Source organism: Populus alba, chromosome 1, assembly GCF_005239225.2.
Source record: "Populus alba chromosome 1, ASM523922v2, whole genome shotgun sequence".
NCBI classification, from domain to species: domain Eukaryota; kingdom Viridiplantae; phylum Streptophyta; class Magnoliopsida; order Malpighiales; family Salicaceae; genus Populus; species Populus alba.
The window spans coordinates 50,673,107-50,684,707 of NC_133284.1; the positions used below are offsets into that span (position 1 = coordinate 50,673,107).

At 39.5% G+C, this 11,601-nt stretch overlaps 1 pseudogene; it reads right to left on the minus strand.

Annotated features, from left to right (window-relative positions):
- Window positions 1-10,440: 10,440 nt before the first annotated feature.
- Window positions 10,441-11,065, minus strand: LOC118059517 (protein argonaute 7-like; annotated as a pseudogene).
- Between the last annotated feature and the right edge of the window lie 536 nt (window positions 11,066-11,601).

Consider the following 11,601-nt stretch of genomic DNA (forward strand, 5'->3'; position numbering starts at 1 on the left):
TTGTTTTTTTCTTTGGGTTCTTTTTTTCTTTTCTCCCCTCCTCTCCTTCTTCTCTCTTTCGGTTCTCCATTTATAGAACCAGCGGGCGTGGCTTCACCGTGGAGCCAAGGAGCGGGTCGAGGAGCGGCTGTCGGGGAGCGGCTGTCCAGGCGGGCCTCCCTCGGCTTCGGCAGCGCGGCGGGTGGTCGGCCAGTGTCTTCTGTCGGTGGCCCACCGGTGTGGGGCCTCGGTCGGTGACAAGAGGGACCTGCAGAAAAATAAATAATGCAAACTTTTCCTTCTTCCCCGCTGTAATGTTTGGGGGAAGAAGAAAGTGAACAGTGCCGTTCAAAACGGCACCGTTCGGTCTCCTTTTTTTTTTTTTTTTTTTTTTGCATGAAACGGCGTCATTTTGGATAAAACGCGCCGTTCCATTTTAAAATAAAGGCGCCAGAACATTTCTTGAATCAGTCCTTAATCATCTGTGTTCAATTCAATTTCGTCCCTTCCAATTTCGGTCCGTCCCCATAGTTGGCCGCGTTTTCCACTTTGATCCTTGGCCTCTGATTTATGCAATTTAGCCCTCAATTGATCAATAAACTTCTAATTTCTTCAATTAAGCCCCTGGATCAAATTCAAACAGCCCCTTCTATCTTTGCGCCTTCTCCAAATTGGTCCCTGGTTTCGGATTTTTACAATTAAGTCCCTAATTGGCCATTAAACTTCAATATTTATGCAATTAAGCCCCTGATTTGACCCAATAAATTCCTAAAAAAAATATATAATTTGGCCCCAGAACTTTAATTTCTTCTAATTAAAGCCCAAATTGACTTAAAAATCAATTTTTTCTTGCAATCAAATCCTTTAAAATCCAATTAAGTCCATAAACATCCAAATTTGGGCTTCTCCTCAAAATTTAAATTTCCTTCTCAATAGGGCTCTCATCCTTCAAGAAAATACTGTCAAAAATCCAATCTTTGTATCTTTATACTCCTTGACCAATTTTCTAACCATTTTCTGAGTGCTTCTGCCTTCCGTTATTTTTCTAACCTCTTTTGGCTATTTATTTTATTTATTTTTGTGGGGACCCAAAAATGGGTTACAACAACAATATTGAGGTTCCAGGATTGAAGAATCTTGAGAACAGGTGATGGGATCTTTGGGAAATGAGTCCATGCCAACTTGACTATTGTATGGTTCTGATTTTGGACCCGTTGATGCAATTTTACCACTGCTTCCAAGATCTTGAAACGATTCAGTAGAATCTGGCAAATTGCTTCCTTTCCATTCCTCTGCTATTCCTTCAAGATCAGAAGACTCATCGGCATCATCTTCTGGGAGTTTTTCAAGATCAAAATTTCTTAAAGGTTTGCAATGAGTAGGGATGAACTCAAGGAGATCGGGTCTCAGCCGAGTTTGTTTGGGTCACCCGGGTTCCGGGTCAACCCACCGGGTCGACCGGGTTTTGCCAGGCCAATTCCCAAACGGGTTTTTACTTAGACCCGGACCGGTCCCAGGCCTGGGTCGGCCGGGTCCCGGGTCGACCTGCCGGGCTGGTCCGAGTTTTAAAACTATGTTTATTAGCATTGGTAAATATTCAATTCCGGGTAATTTCAATTCTGAAATTGGTAATAACCTCAACTAACATTCATTACTCCAAATTAATTTTAGAGTTAGATTTATTAGCATTGGTAAATATTCAATTCCGGGTAATTTCAATTTTGAAATTGGTAATTACTCAACTATGAATAATTCCAACTCTAGTATTGGTAAAAATTCTACTATGAATAATTTCAACTTTGGTGTGGTAAAAATTCACAACTAAAAAACAATCAGTATATATGTTTTTATTCCTGATTTTGATATCAGTAAATAAATTGATAAGATACATTTATTTATTTTTTGTTTTCTGAGACATGCACAATTTTTATTTCTTCATTTTTATTTTATTTTATGTTTTTGGAGCTGGGTCCAGCTCAGTCCATGTGGGTTGGGCTTGACCTAGCCAGCCCGGTCAGGTCACTGGCCCAAACCAACAAGAGGCAAGCGTGGAGTATCTCCACGCGTGCATGCACAATGCGAAGGTAATTAATTTACCTTCGTACAGTGCAATGCTCCTCTGAAAATGAGGCAGAGAAAAACGAAAGGATAAACTGGCTTACCTATTTTGCCGGGGACGATGAAGACGACAGTGATGCTCCTCTTGAGTGATTGGGCGACACTTAGCAAGAGACCCGTTTCAAACTTCCCTCATGTTCTTTTGGCTTTGCTTCTTTGGCTACTACTTGTTGTAACCCATTTTTGGGTCCCCACAAAAAAAAATTATATATATATAATAACTGTTGTTACTCATTTTTGAGCCATACGTGCTATTGGAGATGGTGTATAGCTCAGGAGTTTAGGCTAATTAGGAGTCTTTTAAATGATAAATTCGTTCCTTTTCTATCTGGTTTCTAAGGTTAGATAAATCCCTCAGAAGCTGCACTAAAAAATTAGCTCTGCCGTTGTTGCAATTTTTTGTTCCAACTTAGGTTTTGATTCTAATGCAATATCCGACCATCTCGGCTATATTTTGTCACTCATAACATGTTGAAAATTTACCTACACTTTTATTGGGTCCTAGGGCTCGCTATTTTATGGCAGACTCTCAGTCATATCGGGATACCCGACATTCGTCAGTTTTCGAATCAGATCAGGAGACCATTTTTTTTTACCAACTAGATTGCAACCCAATTCTGTTCTGTAAAACGATTTTATCTCACCTTGAATCCTTCATGAAAGTTGTAGTTCTACATGTGTAGATGAATTTGGGTTTTTGAATCACTTGATTTCGATATCAGAAGCTCAAGATATTCATGTTTGAATATCTTACGAGGAAACAAAAATTCTGCCGCAAAACTTTTCTGCCGCAGAAAGGATTTCTGCCCCCGAGTTTGCAAGACTGAAATGAAAAAAACTGAAGTAAGGGAGTTAATTGCAGATAAAAATGGGAAGAAACTTGGCTGGGTTTTGGGAAAAAATAGAAAAATGGATAGGATCAGTAAAAGACAGAAAAAATCTGTCACCATGAATTACGTGGCTGCTGCTGTATTTCTTTTGCAGCAATACAAACGACGCCGTCATACATTACTTCGCATTTATTCTTTTCTTTCTTCAGCTAAGGAAAGCAGCGGCACCGTTTTGAAACAGCCCCTGTGGCACTGTTTATGTGCATTGTTCAGAACGGTACCGTCCCTCTGCAACCGTTGCCTGCTAATTTTTGAAAACCTCTCGTCCTTGCACCCTCTGCAACCTGGCATATACAACACAACCCCCCTTTTCACGCAAAAATTTACAGCTGCAACTCATAGCTCCAGTCCAAGGAAACCGCTTTGCCCCTCACTGTGCCAGCTGTGAAACAAGACGCAAAGAGGAGCCTCATCATCATCTAAGGGCTGAGATTGTTTCCCTAACAGAGACGGTGGAGATGAGAGAATGTGAGGGTGGTCTCCAGTTCAGGCATATATATGAGACTGCTTGGTAAAACGAAAGGAGGAGGAGAAAAAAAGGGAAGGAGGCGGAGAAGAGTAGAAAAGAGAGAGAAGGGAGAGAAGCAGAAAATCAGTTCAAGGAGGAGGGAAGATCACTGTCAGCTCATCTTACCTTGCCGAAAAGGATTTCACAAAACTCTAAAAAGGGTTTTAAAGAAGCTCCTAACGGCAGAAAGGGGAAGGCTTTCTTTGGTCTTCAGAATCAGCAAAGCAAAGGTTTTTCCACCTTTCTACACTTCCTCGTCTGCAAGCTACATCAGCAGGATTTAGCCCGTGATCATGCTCTTCAAAGTTCGTTCCTTTTACATTGAAACTGGTATGGCAGTTCTTTTTTTTCTCGCATGAAACTAGTCTGGCAGTGTTCCTATATTGATGAAAGGAGATAGGTCATGAGTCACACTACCTAGGATTGTGGGTTTAAAATCTTGCTTTCAGAATTTCGCCCCCCCCCCCCCCCCCCGACGTGACAAGTTTATTTTGGTGCAGGATTAATAACTTTAGCTATGATGCCTGTGGTTTAATTGGTGCAATTAACCGTTGTTTTGAGTTTCAATCAGGACTTTGGTCCCCCCCGTGTGACCAACTTATTTTTCTGATATTTTTGCTAGCTACAACTGTGATGTTTGCATTTAATATTTGTGATAAATAATGCTTTTAATAAAAAATATAAAAATATATTTTTGTGTGTTGCATACGGCCTGTTACTACCCAATTTTTGACCCATGTTTTTGATATATTTTCAAAAAATTCCAAAAAATAGAGAAAAACAAAGAAAATCCAAAAAATATGTTTTTAATATATTTTCGTCATTTTAGCATTTTCAACGTCGTCTAAAAAGAATTTAATTTTTCAAACGCGTTCGACTTTTCACGTGTCGTTTTTAAAATCATTGATTTTCCTCATCGAGTCGACGTTGATATTGCTCATTTTCAAAAAATACAAAAAAACAAGAAAAATCAAATTTTACAAAAAAAGAAAGTTAAGGGACCAATTTTGAAAACTTGGCAATATTTTTTGCCTATAAATACTGGTTTCCAACACTTACAAGGGGGCAATGGTGTAAAGAGGAGAGAAACACAAAAAAACCCTAAAAACATAAACTTAACTCTCTACCCACACAAACCAGCCGCCGGCTCCTGACCAAAAAATAGCCTCCGTTCCCCGGGGTCCTTGGTTGTTGTTTTCAGAAGAGAGCCAAGGACCCCCTGATTGATTGCTCCCAACCCGGTTGGGACTTTGCTCTCCCGAAACAGTCGCTGCTGCTTCTCAACCAAAACCCCCCCCCCTCTGGTTTGATTTTATTTTTTTTCCTACAGCCGCCGGCCACAAACACAAGCCAAAACAGCTGCTCCCCACCCGGTTTTGATTTTTTTTTTTCGGAACCAGCCCCCTTTCCCCTTCTCTTCTTCTCATTTTCCCTCGCCGCTCCTTCATCCCCTCTCAACCGGTCTTCTCCGTCAGCAGCAGCATCCTCCACGGACCCAGATCGGTCCGCCGCTCCTTCATCCTCTCTCGCCGGCCGCCTCTCCATCAACATCGGAGGCTTTCCCTCAGTGGCATCTTCTTCCCCCTTCGGTCTCCATCATCAGCCAGCCACACCAGCCTTCCCATCAGCAACGGCTGTTTCCCCTTCGGTTTCCTCTCCCAGCGGCGCCCGAACAGCAGCGCCATCAACATCGTCTTCTTCTCCCTTAGCAGACGGTCACCAGCAACGGCGAAGCAGCACCGACAGATCAGCCGCCTCCCTACCTCCCCCCGATCTCTTCCTCGCCATCGACACCGGAGGTTCCTCCAGTAGCAGCCGACACACGGCGCCCACAGACCCACCTCCAGAACAGCCCTGCAGTGGCCACCGCAGCCGGCCATCACCGATCTGCAGCCGGCGAAAGAAGAGGACAGATCTGCAAGAAAAAAAAAACAGATCTAAAAATGAAATCAAAAACTTAAAATCAACTGCCTTGTGTGTATCTTTGGGTCTTTGCAGGTGACGGTGAACCCACAGCCGGCGTGGGAAGAAGAGAGGAAGACGTGACCGACCCCCCTGTTTCTTCGGTGTTCCATGTGGCGGCGCGTGAACCCACGCGCCACCAGTGATGGTGGTGCGTGGGGAGACGCGCCGCCGGTGCTCTGCTGTCCTTTGCCTTCACAGAAGTGGTTCCAGCACTGTTAAGGAATTGTTGAAATGGCTGTTTTGTAGTTTTAGAATTGTTTAATGTAATTTTTGCTTAATGTAATTTTTGTTAGTTTTGAGTTTTTGTGCTTTGTAAATGATGTAAAAGAAAATAAAAAGAAAAGAAAAGAAAAGAAAAGAAAAAGAGAAAGTGATAATAAAAAAAAAAAAAAAAAAAAAAATGCTTGTGTGTGCTTGTATGTTTGTTTTTTTATTTATTTATGTTATTGAATTAAAAATCAAAAAAGGACAAAAAGAATTATTTGTTAATTTAAATATGGTTAAATATCTCAAGGACAAATAAAATCAAGTTGTATTTTCTATGAAAATATGAGGACAAGTTTCTACATATATTCGGGGATTTAATAACTGATTTATTCAAGCCTAAGAATTTAATTAATATTTTAAATTTTCAAATCACATCAAAACACGAAGCAGCTTATCTCAGATAGGGTGTGTTAGGGGTGCTAATACCTTCCCTAACCACAAGCAGTCCCTTACCCATGATCTCTGACAAGACCAGTACATCAGGTTTCCTAGTAGCCCTCAATAAATTACTAGGTGGCGACTCCCACGAACGAATTCAAAGCAAACACAAAACAAGACAAATCGCCAGCCGATGTCACGCGCCAGGATTTTTTTTTGGGGTGCGACACGGCCAATACCCTAACATGCTTTTTATGCCTTTTAAAAAACAAATATTTGAACTTTCAAAAATGTGTTTTCGCATGGATTTCTTAAACACAACAAAAAATTATTTTCTTGCATCTTGGATTTTACAACATGTTTGTAAATTCCAAAGAGTGTTGGCCAATATTCCTAACCTAATATCTCCTTGGCCATTTGCAATGTGGGGAATTGACGTGATCGATCCTGTTAACCCAAAAGCTAGCAATGGTCATAGATTCATCCTCGTAGCTATTAACTACTTCACAAAATGGGTGGAAGCTAATTCGTTTGCCTACGTAACACAGAAGGTAGTGAAGAGGTTTGTAGAAAAGGATTTGATTTGTCGATATGGTCCTCCAGAAAGATAGTGACAGATAATGCACAGAATTTAAACGGAAAAATGATAGTGGAGCTATGTACTAAATGGAAGATCAAGCATTTGAATTTCTCACCATACCGGCCAAAAATGAATGGCGCAGGAGAAGCCACCAACAAGAACATCAAAAAGATTATTCAAAAAATGGTAGTCACGTATAGAGATTATTCAAAAGATGAGTTGTTTCAAGAAGGGGATCTAGTATTGAAGAAAATATTGTCGTTACCCGGAGAAGATCAAAGCAAATGGGCACCAAATTACGAGGGTCCTTACATAGTAAACAAGGCATTCGTAGTAAAGTTGGCTAGAATGGATGGAGAAGACCTAGCTCCACCTGTGAATTCCGACTCTGTAAAAAGATATTATGCTTGATGTATGCTCCTAAATCAATAAAGTGAAGTTTGGCCATCAATTTCTTTCTTATTTCATTGCATTGATCTCACAACACTCAATTTATTTTCTAGAATGAAGAATCTTAAAAGGTGGAAGAGAAGAGAAGAAAGATAAGAATAGAGTTTGTCAATCCTAATAGTGCATATTTTTTTGAAATTTGTTTTTTCATTTTTCGTTATCTCATCACTCGCTAAAAGATTTATCATCGGTGGAATGAATTTTTTTTCTTTATATAAAAGCCCAGACTAGGATCACATCCCCACACTGGGGGCAATAAAAGATGTTTCATAAAAAGTTTCGATCATAGTTTTTGGGCTGAGGAGGATTACTGTAAGGACAAAGTTTCAGATCGATCAAGCTTCAACAAGATCAGCTTTGGAAATTCAGTTTTGGTTTATCTTTATAAAACTTACTGCGCAAAACCCCTGCTCTGTAAGTATTATAAATAGGGGGCATCTGTTATAACCTATTTTTGGGTCCCCACACAAAAATAAAAAAATAAAAATATATATATAATAATAACAAAATAATAATAATAATAATAATAATAATAAATAAATAAATAAATAATAAAATAAAATAAAATAATAAAATAATAATAATAAATAAATAAATATATAACTGGAAGAAATTAGAAAAAAATAATAGGAGGCGGGAGCGCTCAGAAAATGGTCAGAAAAATTGGTTACGGAGGTTAAAAATACAAAGATTGGAATTTTGACAGTATATTCTTGAATGATGTGAGCCTTATTGGAAAAGAAAATTTAAATTTGAAGAGAAAAGTCCAAAATTGGATGTTTATGGATTTAATTGGATTTTATTGAAGGTTTAATTGAATTTATAGAGGGTTCGATTGTAAGAAAAATGGATTTTTAAGTTAATTTGGGCTTTAATTGGAAGAAATTAAAGTTTTGGGGTCAAATTATAATTTTTAAGAGTTGATTTGGTCAAATCAGGGGCTTAATTGCATAAATATTGAAGTTTAATGGCCAATTAGGGACTTAATTAAGGAAATTCAAAACCAAGGACCAAATTGGAAAAGGCGCGTAAATATAGGGGCTATAATTAACAAAATCAGGGGCTAAATTGAAGAAATTGAAAGTTTATTGATCAATTGAGGGTCAAATTGCATAAATCAGAGGCCCAAGGATCAAAGTGGAAAAGGCGACCAACTATAAGGGCGACGATTGACGTTTTCAGGGGTGCAATTGAAATGAATAAAAGATAATTAAGGACTGATTTGGAAGTTGACGTGTTGGCGCCACATTTACATGAAACGGTGTGTTTTGTCCAAAACGACGCTATTTCATGTTGAAAAAAAAGAAGACAAAAGAAGAAGAGCAAAATAGTGTCATTTTGAACAACATTGTTCCCCTTTCTCCTTCCCCTAGACGTGCAGCAGGGGAAGGCAGATTTTTTTTCTTCTTCTTTCTTCATTAAACCCTGTCAGCCGCGTGCCCTGTCAAAACCCGACCCCCCACGCACTTTCATGATGAGAAACCGAGGGAGCCATGCCCTGCCAGCCATGCCCACTGGCTAACCAACTCGGCGTTGTGGCAGGGCAGCCAGCCCTGCTCCCGATACGCTGCCATAGGGTGGCAATAGGGACGCCCTCACTCCCTTTTGTCCTATAAATACCCCCAACGCCAGCACGTGAGGGAGGGAAAAAAAGGGACCAAGAGGAGGAACCAAAAGAGAGGAACTAAAGAGAAATTAAAAAAACAAATCGAAGAGAGTTAATAAACCGAACAAACTAAAGAGAACCATTAAGAAAACCAAACGGGGAGGAAGGAAAAGCTTGAAACGGGGTAGGAAACTTGAAAACAAACCGGGAGGATAAAGGGAAACCACTGAAAAACGAAAGTAGAGGAAAGGAAATGGAGGAGAAGGGAAGAGGAGGAATCTTTCTCTCTCTGTCGTTTGAAACCACAGCACTGCCGCTTGGAGCCGCCGTCCGTGAGCCACGACACTGCCACCGGCCTCCACCGCAACATCGCCAGCGAAGCAGCCAGACCAGCAATGCATCGCCTCCTCTGTGCTAGGTAAACTCTTATTCACTTTTATTTGATTTCGGTGCCATACTTTTCCTCCTGCATGCAGAATTCGTTTTGCGTGCAGGAGGATAGGGGGAAATAACCCCCCCGTCAGTTATGTGGCTGGGCCAGGTTGATTCTGGCCCAACATTGTTGTTTTTCTTTCTCTGGGCCAGGCTGGTTCCGGCCCAGTCCCTTTTTGGGTCGGGATCGGCCCAACCCTCAGGGTCTGAGTCCGGCCTAGCCCGACCCACTTACTATTATATATTATTTATTATAATGTTTTTATATTATTTATATATAAATAGATATATATTAAAAAATAAAAATAAAATCTAAAAAATCCTTAAAACTTTTTGTTGATTTTCCTGCATATTTTTTATTAAAATTGCTTGATATTGGATTGTATTTTTATACCGTAAAGATACAAATTTAGTAGTAAAATACCCGGTTTTTGTCAAAACATCGAAAAAGAAATTTAAAAATAAAAAATTCTTTGCTTTCAAAAATTCTAAAAAAAAAAATCCTAAAAAAATATTGTTGATTTTCCTACCTATTTTTATCAAAATCGCTCAATATAAGTTTGTTAGAACCATGAGAACTAGGCTAATATTTCAAAAATTCTAAAAAAATCTTTTAGTTTTCTTTTAGTATTTGGAATTACGAATTTATACGTAAAACGTATTCCAGATATTAAAAATAAAGTTTTTTTGTATAGATGTTAGAATGGTTAGGATTTTACCCAATAAGATAAAGACCTCCTTACCGAAGAGGATTTTTCTTGAACTGTAGACAAACCAACAATTAGAAATACAATAACACCTTAGCTTTTATCAGACAATCAAACAATGCAACTTACCTTAGGTAAGGCATATTTGGGGTGCTAATACCTTCCCTTTACGCAATCAGTCCCCGTACTTAATCTCGAAGACCAGTTAAGGTTCCTAGTGACCAAAATACTAGGTGGCGACTCCCATTCCATTTTCCACCGATAAAAGACAAGAATTTCTTGTCTTCTCATATTTGCCATATAGGTATAGATACATTTTTAGATTTAAAGTGGAACCAACATTTCGCCGCGACGCCGCACACGTGCGACAGTTTTGAAACCTGAACCGGCTTGGCGGGTCGATCCAGGACCCAGCGAACTCGGGCATGCGACCGGTCCAGGTCTAAATAAAAACCCGTCAAGGAGTTGGCCTGGCGAAACCCGGTCGATCCGGCGGGTCAACCCAGAACCTAGTCGACCCGGGTAAACCCAGCTGAGACCTGGCTACCTTTTTTTTTTCTTTATAGATTTCTTAGAATTGCAAAAGTGCAAGTCGGGTAAGCCTCATCTCTATCTCTGTTTATTTCTACAAGGGCTTGTTTTCTTTTGTTAAAATGAGATTGTTTTGACTCTCTGTGTTGATGCATGCATGATTTTGCTTCTATTGTTAACAACAATCCCAGGGTAATCAGTGTCCAAAACATTCCCAGGTGGTATATTTTCATCAAAAAATTGGTTCTTAGTCGAAGATGGATCAGTCTCACAAGGAAAGATCAACCTTGTGTGATGTCTCTTCTAGACTACTGCAAAAGAAATGGGAGGTCTATAACTAGGGGATCTAGAACAAACTTCGCTAATGGCTTTCAACTCCTTCTTCAGGACCTTATAAAATTGGGCTTCGCTTACTCCGTCCTTAAAGAATATTATTCTTTTTGGAAGTTCATTCAATTCCTGATAAAAGTCATCTAGTAATCCTTTCACCATTGCACCAAGGTCCTAGATGATTTCTTGTCGATGTGTTTGCAACCTCATTCTTGAGACGTACTTGTTTGCTGTAGGCCAGTTCATACTACCAATCATAGCAGCAGTAGATGGACTGATATTGTCTAGTGGGCAAGGATGAGTCACATCCACTCCCATGAACATCACAGGTTCATTAGGACGAAGAAGGCGGGGAACCTTAACAGGTTTTTCCCTTCATTCTAATTTTGGAGCTCTTCATTGCCATGATGCCATCAATGAAAAGCTAAAAAAAAGTGGCCCTCAGAGATATCTTCCCTTGCCAACTTAATTTTTTTTGGGTTGACCCAAGTCAATCTATCTGACCCATGACTTGATCATTAGACCAGATCAGCCACCGGATCGAGTTTCAAAACTATGCAATCAATGCCTTCATTACCTACCGCCTTCACAAAATTAACTCCATAGTTAGATTCATCCTTGGCTTGTATAGAAATACATCAACTTTAAATGACAGCCATTGAGATGTTTGGCTTGTGGCATATGAGCTTAGAAAAACAACCATGTGTTGGAATTTGATTTATATTTTCTAGTTGTGGTGGCTAATAGGCAGTATCTCATAAGTAAAGGAAGCCAAGATAATAAAAGTTGGTACATGTAAAACATTTTTTTTTTAATAAATATAAGGATTTTTAAATGCTTAAGTTTTTATATAAAGAAAG